Source organism: Micrasema longulum, unplaced genomic scaffold (assembly GCF_059751315.1).
Source record: "Micrasema longulum isolate JH-2025_06_02 unplaced genomic scaffold, ASM5975131v1 h1tg001071l, whole genome shotgun sequence".
In the NCBI taxonomy this organism is placed as follows: domain Eukaryota; kingdom Metazoa; phylum Arthropoda; class Insecta; order Trichoptera; family Brachycentridae; genus Micrasema; species Micrasema longulum.
Genome location: NW_028278259.1, coordinates 567,539 through 584,656, shown reverse-complemented (window position 1 = coordinate 584,656; position 17,118 = coordinate 567,539). Strand labels below are relative to the sequence as shown.

Sequence of the window (17,118 nt, the reverse complement as noted above, 5' to 3'; positions counted from 1 at the left end):
CACGGGACCCGAGATTTTACAAAACACTCTCATCTCAAAGATAAACAGCATCTCAGCCGACTTTGCTGTAAGTTTCCATGTTTCACACTCATACGATACTTTCATTCTAATAATCGGTTGGTACAATTTTTTAAAAACATTAGTATAATTTTAAATTTTAGTAAAAGAAGCAAATATTTGTTGAAACAAAATTGATTTAATTGTGTTAGAAATAATGAAAAAAACCGATTAATTTTTTAAAATCCGACAAAAAGCAGATTTTTTGTATTTTTAATAGAACTTTCGCATCCCCCCAAAATTTTCAGGTCTGACCATTGGCACGGCATGAGATCTGAACTTGTTCTACTCACCTAGGGTAAGAAATCGTTCACAGACTCCAGGAAAACTCCATTTGCCTGGATTTTAATATTAATCCAAAAAATACCCAGATTATGAGCAATAAATCTTGTCCTGACTTTGAACACCCTCTCTGTAACAAAGGTAAGAGAATCAAGAATTATGACAGCTTTAAATACTTGGGAGTTCACATATGTAACTGAGTAATGCGGCATGGGAACTATTGGAGCAACTTTCCACCCAGATATACCCATTAGTTTCTTGGTAAATTTCTGGTAATTTATTTTTGTTATTCAATTATAAATGAAAACCAAATAAAGATTTTATTTTTATATATATTCTTCATTAAAAAAAAATCTGGCCTTACTACACAATAGCAGAAGTGGTAAAGTAAAAGTTATTCTTCCGGAACAGTTATACTCAAATATCAAACTGTTTCTGTAAAAAAAAACGAGGGCGAAACCCGTGGCAACCCCTCGGGTCGAATTAGGATTCCCGGTGCTCACACTGCTCTTAAGTGTTCTTTTAGAAACTGTTTCAGATATTCTGACAAGTTTTTTGTTCAGTAGTAACAGACTAATTTATTTTTGTGAAACTGATTTAAACTGTTATTTAGAAACTGTTTAATTTGTGAAACGGCAATTGTTACGGCTACTTCTTTTAATTAAATAATCCACCTCTTACATATAGGACAATCGGCACATAAGATACTGCTACATACTCAATTTCCAACTTTGTGAAAAAAAAATAGTGTACTAAAATAGGTCACTGGGCATATATGGGTTTACATGAAGTGCGCTGTCTGAAACTTTGGATAATACTCGGTTAAAACAAAATGGTGGTTATTCAACTCTTGTTTGATGCAGTTTTTTCTATATGGGTGCGAATCCTGGAACCTTACCAAAACTCAAAACATTATACGTCTGAGTTTTGAGTGTAAGTGCTTGAAGATAATATTAGGTATGAGGTTGTTCAATTTCATTACCAACATTGAAGTACGAGAACGGACGTAGCAGCTTCCGATAACGAGCGTTTTGAGGGTGCGGAGGTAAATCTCACTTGGACGCGTACTGCGGATGCCTCAGGAGAGCCTAAACTCATGCTGCATCTTATTCACACCTGCGGGCTACCGTCCAACTGGAAGGCCCTCGATGATAATCTTTCGGCTTTAGCGGGATTGTCGTGGAATGAAACGAAAATGCTGGCTGTCGATAGGGTTTCTTGAAGACGTCTGGTGATGTCCACATGCTCCACTTAGGAGCGGATGTGGAAAAAGAAAGAATAAGTTTTTTATTAATATTTTGCATCAACTTTACATCTATTCTGTATTTGTATTTCCAGTCATTATCTGTCAATAAAATAATAGACGTAAGTAATTACGCATACGAGCGGTGTTGCCAGAATCCAGATATTCCTTAGAAACGCGTCCAAAAATAATAATCAAAAGGTAATAACAATATGCATAAGTATTTCTGACTGATCAGTGTCCGACGATTAGCTAGTGATGTGCGTAACCGATCGACGTACATAATCGAATAATTTAATGGCTAGAAAATAGTCTCGATTAATCAGGCTATGGATAAAAAAAATCGTTCAATGAATAATTATTTGTGAAATTTAGTCGACCACGAGAGAAAATAAATGAGAAATAAAAGTTGTTACAAGAAAATATATTTTTCATGATTTTTCAGTTCTTTTCAGATTTCTCTTGGATTGATTTCTTCGCTACTGTGAACATGTTTTAATAAAGCAACACGTAAAAAAATAAAACAAGTTGGGAATCAAAATCAAGCGTCAAACGAGAAGTGGAGACGATTTCTAGCTTTCTTAGGTGAGACCAACTGGAACTTAAAACGGCTTAAAAGTATTGAATAAGTTGTCTTATTGTCTCAGTTACGCTAGATGCGATTTAGAAAAAAATAGAAAAACCATTGGATTAAAAATAGAGAAAAATATGTAAAAAACAGATTTAATATTTGTGCATACAAGTTTGAATTTTTTACGACTAAATAAAGATGCAATAGATTTTTTGTCAAATATAATGTGATAATACATTATCATTTATCATCATGAAACCATGATCTGAACCTGATGGCTCAAAGGGGTATGCATCGGTGAAGTAAATGTAGCGTATCTCGATCATTTGTTACACAAAGGTAAGGCCAGTTTTACGGTTTAGATGCCAGTCCAAGAACAGTGAAATGTTAAAATATAAAACCTCGCCATTCCAAAATGACTTTTTTAGGAAACGAACCTAGGGCCTCATGTATAGAAAGCAAACGCGCCCACTTCTACGCGATGCGGACTTTTCTCCACTCGACATTTTTTTTCAGGACTTTCAGCCAAGAGTGGCCATCGATTTGTGTACTCAAGTTGTATTCAGGTTCTATTTCACACACTTCATCACACATTCAACAATGTTTTGAGCATGTTCAAATGTTTGCAGACTGGTTGGATTTCCTCCCTAGAGATTTATTCAAATCTAAATTTGTTGCAAAAAAGGGAAAATATTTTCGAGAAGGGAATATGGAAGTCTAGGCATTTAAAGGGCTTATGAACTGTCGTTCGCTAGTTTGATTGACCACTTTGCACTCTGTGTAACATTCACCATTCTGCCTATGTTCAAACATCCGCATTTCCTAAACTCTTCCTTTTGTTGACATACGCGAAGTAAAAGAGCTGAAACCATTCTCAAAACATTGTTGAATCAACTAACTTTTAAAAGAAGAAGTAGAAAAATTGGGAAATTGTTTCCAGGCGTTGCCTAGTAGGTAAATTGGTAAATTGGATGAATCTCACCCACATGATAAAGGTTTCAAATCTTTCGCTTCACAAAAGTCAACAGACGGAAGAGTTTAGGAAATGGGGATGTTTGAACATATGCAGAATGGTTAATGTTACACAGTATGTAAAGTGGCCACTTAAACCAGCCAATGGCAGATTATAAGCCTGGTAAATGGCTAGACTTCCATATTCCCTTAATTTTTTCCCCCCTGTTGCAATAAATAAGTCATAAATATATTGTTTGATATATGAGATTTTGAGTATTTGAAATTTCGAGTATTTTTTTATTTAAAAATCGAATACGACCATTTGTTTGACGCAACACTATATTATAAATACTATTGTCACTAATACGAGAATATATCGATTGCCAACGCTCAATACTTACGTTTCTGTTAATTACAGCATCACAGGTCAGTTTATAGATCGCTATGGACTCCACACGATCTGATAAACAGGTGGGAATCCTCAAACTTTCCCAATTTACCTCTGCCTAAAACATTATCCATCTACGCCCCAAGAATTTCCCCACGTAAAGAGATAGTTTTCACATTTCTGTATAAAGTATAAAAGTCGTTAAAAAAACTGAAAACCACCATGAGAAATATTAGTTTACATTACCTTCATATTTATACTTATTTTACCTCTTATTTAATATACACATTTCTCTAACTTTACACGACTAAGGTCAAGTGGTGAGTCAAAAGGTTTAAAATGCAAAAATAAATATATGTTCCCTTTCAAACGTCGCAGAATCGTAACTCAAAAATAATCACAAAACTCATAAATATTATTTATTTTATTATCTATTTTCATAAAACAAAACAGATATTTAAATAAAAAAGAGACCAATAAGGTTTATTTGTTTTAACAGTTTTAATGCGACCTCTGTTTGGGCAAAAAACCCTCGTAGTGGGTATTGCCACGAGCTGCAACTTCGACGGTAGAATTTAAATACGCTCTTTGGCTTTGGATGTTGCTTAAGAACAAAAACAGCGCCGATAGATACCACGAAATCACCCCTAAGTAACGCCTACTAACGTCACTCAACGAAAACATTTTCGTTTGTATTACAGTATCTCATAGCCACACATTTCCTCACTATCACGAGGTCTCTTTTTGATAGATGCAAGAATCGCGTGAAGAGAGTCACAGGAGGTTGACCAACAAGTTGCATAGTTTTTGGATTTTGTTTGTATTCTACCGGTTTTTGCGGATTTACTATAGTAAAAAACATGTATTATCGAAGGTATTATTGTTTTAATTTCAAAGAAATGCATTCTCCGAAAAAAGCATTTTCATAATGGTCACCGTATAGTTGATGTAACTTTTCATGGCCCCTGCTTTCACACACATACGCAAATTATGAATGTATAAAACACACGGTATTGGTAACATTCACAGATATTCCAAAAATAATACTTAGACAATCTTTTGTTGATATTTCGGCACAGGTATAGGTACAGTTAGTAGTGTAGTGTTCACTCCATTGGCTATATTGCGCATGTGTACCTATTACTTACACTACACACAAGTAATGTAGTACACGAGCAGCCACTACGCTACCTACTCTCAGTAAAAAGTTACGCTCTTTTTCCTAACGCCACAGGAATGTCAAAGTTGATGACCTTTGCTTACCATACCAGATATCCCAACTAATCTGTTTGTTATATGTATTGTTAAATTTTAAATAACAACGTATTTAATAAGAATAAAACAAAAAGAGCACTGCAAGAAAGTTAAGGATGAGAAAATAAATTGAGGGAGAGGAAAATGGATTATAAAAATATAATTTACCAATTCGAAATTCATTTATGAAGAATTACACGAAGATATAAAAAAGTACATATTTTAACTATGTGTATAGATATAGGATAAACGAGTGTTTCAAAATGTTTTTTTTTGCAGTTGTAAAATTTCATATTAAAAATATTTAAATTAAAAGAGAGTAAAATATATTAGGAGCTGCTGGAGGTGTGATGGATAAATAAAATAAGTTTTGAATATATATTTTTTTGAGCAATGAAAATAAATATTCTAATGAAAAACTTCGTTTTTTAATTAATATTTAAAAAAAATATTTTAGACATTTTTTAGACAAGTGTAAAATATGCATTATGTTAACGTTCATCAATTAAATATACAAAATAAAAGAAAATAAGTATTGTTTATTATTAAGTTTAGTCGCAAATAAAAGCTAACAACAAGTTTGTCAATATGCTTAGTATTCCGACGATTTAGTTTTGTTTGACAATGGTCAAGATGTCAATGCATTTTTTTTAATTATGCGTATATCAGCTATTGAAAAAGATCGGAAGAATTATAAAAATGATAAAATTAATGTTTCGGTGAAACAGTAAAATGAGTTTTTTATTTTAGCATTTTGCTGTCTTATTTATTAAGGTAAATGCCCAAAACATGAACTCAATTATAATATTTTAATACATATGACATATCAAAATTATTATATTTAAACATTTTTGGTAAAAAAGTATTTGTAAATTTTTTTAACCTTTATTTCGTGCTTTACAAACATTTTGAATAAAAAAAGTTTATTAATATTTTTATATTGTACTACAGGTACCATATGCCGTTCAATAAATAATTAATAATCTAATAAAAAATGACCTTTTCCGGAATAGAACTCGCGGCCCCATACATGCAATGCAAACTTGCTAATTATAAAAAAAAAAACACGGTAGGTAAAACTACGTTTACATATTTAGTGAATTAAAAATATTAATGCGATACTTTGATAAATTAAAATAGGTAAGCTTATATCACTTCGGTGAATTAAACATTATTTTGATTTATGATTATTCCCCGACCATAATGTTTTCATCATATTGTTATCCATCAGCATATTGCAAATTTGCCTGTAAATGGAAAAATTATTCATTTGATGGCAACACCTACGCTGCGCAATGGCGTACTGTCAACCCGCTTTCCCGCCTTTTCCACGATAAACATTGGCGAACACAAAATGGCGGCGGGATGGGTTGGGGGGCACATGGCACATAACCTCACAAATCATGACGGCAGACCTGCCAAAATAGACCTTAAAACAAACGCAATCTGTTGATTAGAATCGCAAATTCGCTTGTCTGCTCCGGCGGGCGGATAGTAACCGACACCATTATTCCATCATTTGTCTCTATTCCGAATATATTTAAACTTTTCAAACGTGTAAAACATTCCCGATTAAAATTCTTCTTGAATACGTACAACGTTGTGGATGTGTAGCCATTAAAACAGAATGAAGTTATAACTCAATGGGAAAATGTACGGGATTTTGGTCCTTATGTAATGCGAGGCTCTTGAGATTTGAGAGCGAAATTTGGTTGTAGGTTTTCCGCTCGATTCCAGAGGCCGGCTTACCGCACCTAATCAATACGACCGGGGTTTGGAGGTGTTCGTATTTGTTCGTGTATTTCCGTAATGTATAAGGAATATTTTCACCGTTATATTATGTTTCCCGCTCAATCCTAATTCCATTTTCCACTCGCCTTGGTAAATTGAAACGGCGTTGGTCTTTAGGGAATTTCGGTTACTTATGCTTTATTCACCTGACACTTTTCATTTCATATATTTTAATATCTAGATGTTGAAAAGATCTCAATCAGCCTAAAAAATAATCATTCGACGAGGCAAATAAATGATTTTTTTCTTTCCTAGTTACTTTGTTCAAATTTACAAAAGTTTAACGTTAAATATTTATAAATAGTGAAATTAAAAATACATTTTTTTACTGTTACACAGCTATTTTGCATTTTTTAAAATTATTATTTTATTTTTATTTATTTTATTGTATGTGTAGTGTGCTAATCGACAACTTACAAATTATAAGACATGTTGTAAATAAATTTCATTAAATCCAATTAGAGGCTTCCTCGTAATTGTTACATATATATACAACTCATATTATTAGAAATAATGCAAATATATTTGTATATTACATTATTATAAATGTTAATTAAAATGTACGCTTGAAACAGACCTCCAATGTTGGCCGCACGAACAAATAATAATAATACATATGTTTTAATATATTTATTTAACACTTTATATACTTATAAGGGCGGGCATATTGCCTTAAGCCAATTTTTCCTACCTTCCCAAACCGTTCAGTTTAAAAAAATTACAAGTACATGGACATATTCTATATAATTATGCAGAATTTCATTCAAAAAGTTTTTTTTAAAATTAACTCAAAATTTACACTATCATATGAATAGAGGAGAGAAGAGGTGATGGGAAGGAAAGAAAGAGGGGAAAGAAATAACTGAAACATTTAGATAGTGACATTTTAATCTTGATTTAAATATAAATAGGGGCGTCTTTAACATAAGTGAGTACATTATTCCACAATCAAGCAGCTACTACTATGAAAGAGGAGGCAAGAAAATTAGAGCGGTGAAGGGGTATTAAAAGGGTACAGTGCACTTGCCTTATGTACTCACCCAATACTCATGTAGGTATATACCATATTTTACAAGATATAATACATATTTTACAAGATATAATACATATTTTACAAGATATAATACATATTTTTTAGCATTACTTAGCACTACATACTAGTTATAGCGCCATTGGCACCATTGAGGATATATCCTTTTTTGTATGTATTTTGCAAACATAAAAAAAATACTTTGATTTTTCTTTTAATGTAATATTATTTCATTGACCTGTATTAATATAATCATTATTTTTTTAACTTAATAAACAATGTATCTGAGAAATCGTTAGTTCCAAACAAAATGTTATTATTAATACGAATTGATATCAGCAGTCGGCAAGTGACATTATTTCACCAGTACCTATACATTTTCTGCTCTTCAAGGACCCAAGAGCCTATCTCTCGTCTGACCTATTTACAAAACTACCTTCTGCCTGAAAGTGAGCTTCTGTCGACTCGCAGTAGCGGCGTTAGGATTTCAAATGATCAGATATAATAAAATACGCGTATTTTCATTGAAGCAGTTTTTTTAAATAATGGAATGTGGATGTCCGGGCTTTTTCTTGTCAGCGTCGTTGGCTGGTTTAGGTGATCTTTTTAAATTCTGTTGCACCAAAAAACTTTCAGAAAAATTAAAAAGGCGTTTCCATCAAAATGGATTGAACGAAAAAAGTACAATAAAACAATCCGTTTTAATTCAAACGTTACAGTTATTTAATTTTAAAGCACAATGCACAAACTAGCGAGGTAAGGTATTTTATGTACTCAAACCTTATATTTAAAAAAAAACACAATTCAAACCGACTCAGAGTATTTTTCCAGCTGACAAATAAATCAATTTTTTGTTAGAATGATTTCAGCGCGCCGCTGACGCCGTGTGTCAATACTCCAACATAAATTTCTACGGAGACAGCGATTCCAGTGCTTCGAAATATTTCCAAAGTTTGATGGATTTTCAGCGAAATATCATTTCTTATGAAGTGGATTTAAAGCATTCAGATAATTTTTTATTTAATTTTTAAACTTATTTGATCTGTGATTGTGAAATGATTTTTTAGTAAAATGTCTGCAAAAGGCGCACGGAGAATGTCAAGAAAGGCATTTTTTTGAGTCTGTAACCAAGTTCCTTAATTTATTTTCAAATGATTTTAAAAATTTCAATTTGAGATTTTAATCACTGTAATAACAGTTAAATCATTAGTAATATTAGTTATGTTGGAATAATGCGATGTTTCCTATATTGCTTCCTATATATTAACCGTAAAATAAATTATATTATTTTTTTATGCCGCTACTGAGTGCGGCCCAGAAATTTACTGCTCACAAATTCTAATCCAAATATATATAAATAGCGTGTATTATCATTAGTAATATTAAATAAATATCTACAGGGAAGTGTAATGTTTACATTTGATTGAGATATCATTTTATTTATTAATAGGTCACGGATAACGTTTAACATAAAATAAAAACATTAGCATTAGACTGCTTATTATATGAAAGGAAGAAATAGAATTATAAAGATAAACAGGAGACCGATAAAATCAAATAAAATAAAAATAGCATTATAAGAATCTTTTACAAAAAAAGCATTCGCCCAACGTGGGGCTCGAACCCACGACCCTGAGATTAAGAGTCTCATGCTCTACCGACTGAGCTAGCCGGGCGCGTGAGGGCTGTGCGGAAAATATCGTATTAAAAAAACTATACCTTCAAAGCTCTGCGGAGGAAAATTTTAAATCAGGTAATTTTTGTTGTAATTATGGGAAATATCAAGTTAATACAATATGTTTGTTTTAACTTTGATATTACGATATTTTCCCTGTTGCAAAGTAGATTAGAGTATAATATTATGTTGTACCTATTGTGTTGCGGAATCTAAATGCTGTACTAAATACTAAATATACGAAGTTTGGCATTATTGTAAACGTGACTTTATTGGATCATTGCCAGGCGTTCCTAACTTCACGCATATAGGACCTTTATTTGAGCGCCATAAAACCTAACTATGCTATGTTACACATTCTGGATTCAGTAAATGGTAAAACAATATAAGAGCGTAGATAAATATAGATAAATTTTATCGTTGACAGATACTTGAAAAGTTATAAAGATCGGAAAAGGGGATTCAAATTATTATTTTGAAAAAACAACTTTTATCACAACGGCTTTTTCCCATTTTTTCTACATCCGTGTAGATTGCATACAAGGTTTGTTATTATTTGCCCGGGCGGGTGAAAAATACAGCTCTGTGTGTGAAATAGAATCGAAATCCTGGACGAGAGTTTTTGACTCGAAGAACTGACAGGAAAAATCTTGAAAAAGGAAATCGAGTGGAGAAAAGACCGCCTCGCAGTCCAGTGGTTGGCGCTTTAGCCAATTATGCTTGAGGTCTCGGGTTAGATTTCTGGGCAGGTAGACATGAAAAATTAATACTCAAGTAATCCGTAAAAACTATCAATTTTTAAAAAAACATTTTTTTTTTTACAAAAGTAATTTAAGAGTTCAATGAAAACCTGTTCTGAGGAAGACGGCATGGCGTTTAATTTTTTTTTAAACGTATTTTGCATGCCACGCAAATGTATTTTTTATTACTCCTTTCTAAATTTTCTTCGGCAAGAGTTAAACTTCTTTTTTGAAATATTATTTGTTACCAGTCAATTTAATTTTATATGAAGGCATACTAAACAATTTGGCAGGAAAATAATCTTTATACCTATATCCAAATGTTGTGTAAAAGGGAGGCTAACTGACACTGATGTTATTTCTTGTTCTTGTTACATACTCCTATTTATGTCTCTGAGCAGAGGGAACTTAACTTAATGTTACGGATGATTAATATACGCAGCATTTGGTAAAGGAATAAAGTGCCCTATGCAACATTTGGTGCGGACAGGGATATGGTGCTGATATATTTACAGAGATGGAAAACCCTTTTGAGAAGAGGATATATTATGATTTGGAGTATTCACAACAGATCGTCATCATCATTCCTTTTCCGCACCTAATGGTGCATAGAGCACTGCATTGGTACACCAATCGCAGTGTATCTTGATCATTTTTGTTGCACGAAGGTAAGGTGATCAATCTTACGATTCAGGTAGCAGTCTAGGGACTATGAAAAATTCTAGTTCAAAAGCACCTTTTTAAATAATATTTCATATCAACCATGTCGGAAATCAAACCTCTTGCATGGTAGGCAAAATTCACAACTGACGTTAAGATTTAAAAAAAACGTAACCAGATTGAACATTTCTAGTTGACAAACATATACTCGTAAGATGATATCAATAAATGTATGAGGTTCGTAAATAGTGGAAATTGTGTTAGAAAAAGTATACTTTGAAAAAGGTATTGACCGCACTACAATGAAGCTTTCTAATTTACTATAATTTTGAAAAATATCGAATAAAATTATATGAATGTAACATTTTTTTGACTCGTTAAGTTAAAAAAAACGTACATAAATAATGCGGTAAAAATGAAATAAATTATGAATCCATATGTTGCAAGAAGTTGACCATCATAGGTAAGTGATGTATATTATTTTCCAATATTTTATCGAATTGCGTCAGATTCACATAACTTAGGATTGCATCAAATTAGAAAGCATTCTCAAAATGAATTAAAATGATTTCCACGGTGATATTTTGAAGCATCTAGATGCTTGATTTACAAAACACGGGTGGCTTTTTAAGCAAGTCGGTATTTTACGTGAAACTTAAGCATCAAGCCATAGTCTAGTAAATATGATATTTAATGGTAAAATTGATATTTTAACGGGACAAGATGGTGTCAGCCTTGTTCCAAAACTCAGGGTCGACCAGTGCATGAATTCGCAGTTAGGTCTTGAGGTACTTTATTTAAATAATTGAAAACATTCCCTACATTACTACGAAAAAAAAACGGAGAAATAGTTTGTGAGATTTTTTGTTGGATAAATAAAAATTCTGGGAAAATCCTAACCAGACCAAGTTTTATTAAAATCACTCGTAATCCCGCCAAACCGGAGGAAAATCCCTTTTTCGGGAGCCAGGGGGAGCGAGATGGCAACACCCAGAGATGGACGAGCTGGAGGGAGGGGGTAATGGGAAGAGAGAAAGGGAGAAAAGAGGGGAAGGGAGATGTAAGATCACTTAATATTTTACGCTTTCATTCCCGTCAAACAATCTTACTGTACACTTATTCGTCTTCCTGCTGCACGGTTTTTCAAACACATTTTAGTTTTAATGCATAATCACGACAGAAATTATTATTATTATTATTTGTTTTTTGTATTTTTTTATTATTTTGCACCACAACAGGCCAGGAAGCCCAATTACAGTGGTGAATTACTGAACACACAAGCTTGAGAAAAATCAAATTTATTTTTTTGTGTCCTCACCGGGAATCGAACCCGGAACCTTCCGTCTGTAAGTCAAGCGTCTTGACCACTACACCACGGAGCCGCCATAAAGAACATTTAGAAGGAAATATCGAAGTAAAGCCATTTACAGGGCTTATTTATTATTATTTTTTTATTTTATTTATTTCTTAAGTTAGCTTATATTAAAACTAATATAAACTATTATGTAAATTTACATCATCTATATATATTTACATTTCCTTACAGTAACTTATACATTTATTTTTAAATTCTTTCAGACACTTTTCATTCTTCATACATTCAGGCATCTCATCATACATTTTTAAACCCTTATACATCAAACAATTGACCTGTCATAGGCTCGTTTAATCCTTTATTTAGTCACGTTTATGAACTTTTTATTTTTGAACGATTATATTTATATGTTAGTTTATTGCAACAGAGAGAAAAAATATTTCAGAGAAGGGAACATAAAAGTCTAGACATTTACAAGGCGTATGACATGTAATTGGCTGGTTTAAGTGGCCACTTTACACACCGCGTAACATTTACCATTCTGCTTATGTTTAAACATCCAAATTTCCTCAACTTTTCCACCAGTTTATTAAGTAAAATATCTAAAATCATTTTCATGTGGGTGATATCTATCCGGCTGAACTATTTCACCTACTAGGCAAAGCCTGAAAACAATTTTTCAATTTTTATACTTTTTATACCAGTTTAATTAATCAACAATGCAATGAGTAAGTCCAAATATTTGTAAATAGGATTTCCTCCCCAGGTAGTTATTTGGATTAAAAGAGGGAAAACATTTTTTAGAAGAGAAATGGAAGTCTTTTATTTATTTTTGTTTTTCTTATTTTTGCATAGTACTATATAAAAATGCCAAAAAAATATATAAAGGCCCTAAGGGTCGTCAGTAAATACATATGGCGGTCTTCGTGGTTTACACCAGCCATTACTGGCTAAGACGCTTGACCACAAAAAAAAAAAAAATTGTGGGGATGTTCCCTGCTGCAATTCATAACTATGATTTTGCTTTCTGGCCTGTGTAGTGGAAAAAACAGACAAATCCAAAGTTAATTAATAAAGCTGGTCACTGTTTATTTCAAATTTGTGAATTTAAGTATGACTCGTCTTTTATTTATTAAATAAATCTCATTATATTTTTAAATAAAATATATCTTTATATAGTAATACAAATACGTAAATAGTTTTATTTCACTTTTATTAATTAATTTTTAACAGTGACTAGGACCGACATTCTGACGAGTCTGACGATGTCGGTCACGACGAAACCCAGTCACTAGTAAAATTTTATAAATAAAAGTGGAATAAAACTGTATACGTATTTTTTTATTAAAATTAAAAGGCAGTTCCACCAAGAAATGTCAGTAGAAAAACTCAATATATTAGAATATATCTTATAAAAATAATTTCAGCGTTAATATATTGATATTTTTTTCAATATTATTTGATGTTTTAAAAATATTTTTTGATACATCGTTTTAATTATAACCACAAAAAATGTGGTCGTAATATTGCCTAGTATTTAAATTAATTAAAGAGCTTTAATTTCAATACAATGAATAAAAATGATCCAGAAAACAAGTGCAACAATCATTTTTAAAAATGTTGACCTCAATTGATAAACTGACCTTTTGTGAATCTTTCACCAAGCCAAAGTGTTGAAGCATTTTCCCCTTTTCCATTCAAGGCCAACTGTCATTACTATCAGACCAAAGGCTGTGCATTCAGCCACTTAAAATTACGGCTAATATGACAGCTCAGAGTAAAAATCTCTTACTTTTGTTCGAACTGACTTGCACCACCCAGAAAATTCCACGGATTTTTGAAGAAGAGCCGCTGTTTGATTTTCCAATTTCGGTTACAATACTGACGATTAAATAACTTCCTTTCGGTGGAGCTTTGTAAAAAGAGTTGATTGCGCGTATTGAGGAACGGAAAATCGATGAGTTTTTTTTCGTAGTCGTTACAAAGTGCCTACGTTTTGACGGTTCATTGGTTTGATATTGGGTTTTATGAACATACGAAAAATGTTATTTACTTTATAAATTTACGCAGTTATTTAAAACAGAGTTGTTTTGGAAAAAAAAAGACTAAACAAGATGTTCATTTTTTTTAATTTTAAGTTTCAAAGTAGTACAAAACAATGAACTTTATTAACATTCGTTTTAACATTAAAAATAATTAAAATTATTAATCATCATTATTCCTCTTCTGAACTCAGTGGTATGTAGGGCAGTGCATATTTTTTAAATATATTTAAAAAAAAATAAATATATACGTTCTTATGATTTACTTAATTTTGAGGGCCATTTCTAACGAGTTGTTATTTACATATTGTTGTTATTTACATTTACATATAACTCACTATTAGAAAATGGGTATCGAGTTTGGGTAGAATAAGGTAGGCTAACCAAATGCAGCGTAAATCGATCATCTGTTGCACCAATGTTAGGTGATTAGTCTTACGTTTTAGGTGCCAGTTCAAGAAAAATCAAATATTGCAGTTTAAGAACTCTTTAAATCAATATTTAATTTCCACCCTATCATGAATCGAACACAGGGTCTCAAAATGGTAAACAAACACGTCAACCACTACACAACGAGGCAGAATTATCTCAACTCGATTTCCTTAGTCAGAATTTTTACCTGGGAGCAGCCATCGAATCGAAAGCAGGCGTCCGGTTCAAGAGAAGAGGGGATGGGAAAGAAAGAATTGAGTTATTATTATTATTTATATAAATAAAAATAAATACATACTTTAATTCCACTTTTATTTATAATTTTAACCAGTTACCGGGTTTCGTCGTGACCGACATCGTCAGACTGGTGGGAGAATAATATTTTTAATTCAAACTCTTTTATTCCTATAATTATATAAAATCATAATTTACAACCCCTGCTTGCACTAATAAATAACATGGAAATTTGTTCAGTCTCCAACCAATCTGATGATGTCGGTCACGACGAAACCCGGTTACTGGTAAAATTTATAAATAAAAGCGAAATAAAACTATGTACGTATTTTTACTATTATAATTTAAATGCAGTTTTACCAAAAAATGTCAGCAGATAAACTCAGTCTAATACTATTATTTATTTATTTACACTTTTACAATGTTTGTATTTTTTTATACAAAACAATGTTAATTAACTAAAATAATCATAAAAAAACATAAACAGTACACAATTTTTTACCTATTTGACTTAATCCACTCATCATTCCGTGCGCAACCCACCTCCACTATCCATTTCTTAATAGCAATTTTATATTGTGAGTACTTATTAATTGTCCTTATAGATAATGGAAGTATATTGTACACTTTAACCGAGTAGTAGGCCAAACCTCTATTACTGAAAGTTGTATTAATTTTTTATTGTTTTTGCAGCATCAGGGTGGAGTATCTAGTAACTCTTGTATTTGTGGAAGAAGTTATAGAAGGTAGAATAAGAGAGAAGTGAGATAAATTATTTTAACATATTGATAAATAATATAATAGGCGTATATAAATATGTATATTATAAACTGTATTAGGGAGTCATGATTTATTATTATTTTGCACTGTTTATAAAAAAATGTCCGCCTTAAAACAGATTGTGCAATTGAGAGAAGTTTAATTTAATGAAATCAGGTAATAGCAATTGTTATGTTACGTTGTTAAATCACTATTATCATAATGATTTATTTGTAATTTTTTTATTATTAAGTTTTTACGTTTTCGCCAACGTCCGACATCTTCAAAAGTTTACTACGAGATTAGTTCGGCGTAATGACGCCAAAATAAAAGGGGTTTGGGTGTTCCGGTGGAAGCAGCCTCTACAAACTCTGGAGAGGAGAATGAGTCGGTATAGATAGAAGTAAGAAGATCGCAGAAGAGAGAAGGTAAGAATTTATCATGTTTATTACGTCGAATCATCTCCTCTCCTCGCTCATTGCTCTTTCTCATCCGGTAGAAGAGGGGGGATAGACAGAATGGGAGAAGATAAGAGGGGGTGGGGGCAGTGGAGTGAGAGGGGGAGGAATTTCTGAGAAAGGAAAAGCGGAAAATCCCAAAGACATCTGATGGAAAATGTTGGAAATCTAAGAAAGGGAACGAACGAGGAGGTTAGTTTTTATATCCGAATCGCTTGAGATGTACACGAATGGAAGACAATGTACCCAAATAAGAACTTTTATGTTTTTTTTTATTTAATTTTTTTTTATTGAACTATTTGTGCATAATGTTAATTGTACATTAGCGGACTTGTTGCCAAATAGCAATTTCTTCAAACCAACCAATAAAATGAAATTTTAATTTTCATAATTCAAGTTAAAACATATTCAATAGAAAATAAAAGTATTAAAAGCTAGAGATATATAAAAATATAAATTAAAGAGGGCGCTCCCGACAGGAATGTTTGGAGCAAATGTGTGTAGATTTAAACTGCGCCTCATATGTCGAGCTGAAGAGGGCTGCAGAAAATAGAGACCAATGGAGGACGAGATGCAGGACTTTGCTGCAAACCAATTCCCAGGATTGAGACTGCGAAGAAGAAGAAATAAATGTATTTGTACATAAATAATTTTATATAAATACTATTACTCAATGGGGAAAAGGAAAAAAGAGGACATAGGAAAGGAGGAGAGATTAAGGAAGAGAAAGGAGATGTTTCTTCAGACGTGATTTAAACAAAGATACTGTAGTAACATCTTTGATGGTGGATTGGAGATGATTCCACAGTCGAGCGGCATGGATACTTCATGAGTTAGAGAAGAAAGAGGAATTGTGGATGGGTATTATGCTTTGAGAATAAGAACGAAGAGGTAAACCATGAACTGATAAGCCTTGAATTTTTTACGCAGCTATATAGGAGCGTTAAGACTATGAAGTAGATTGAACAGAATTGAGAGGGAGTGATAGTTTCTCCGCTGTCTAATTTTGAGCCATTTTAGTTGCCTACGATAGTCAGAAATGTGGTCATATTTACAAAGACCAATAATATACCTTATGCATGTATTCTGAAGTCGTTCAAGTCTATGGAGTTGCTCACAGGTTGAATCATTTGTTAGCTGGGCTGAGGCGAAACATCTGTCACATTAATCATTACGTCAATTTATTAAACTAATAAATATATTTTTTCGTTTATTAAACCTAGAAATATACCA

General features: G+C 32.3%; 1 non-coding gene across 1 annotated transcript; it reads right to left on the bottom strand.

Annotated features, from left to right (window-relative positions):
* Nucleotides 1-9,173: 9,173 nt before the first annotated feature.
* Nucleotides 9,174-9,246, bottom strand: TRNAK-CUU (transfer RNA lysine (anticodon CUU)). The gene has a single exon. It is a non-coding gene; the product is annotated as a tRNA-Lys (tRNA).
* Between the last annotated feature and the right edge of the window lie 7,872 nt (nucleotides 9,247-17,118).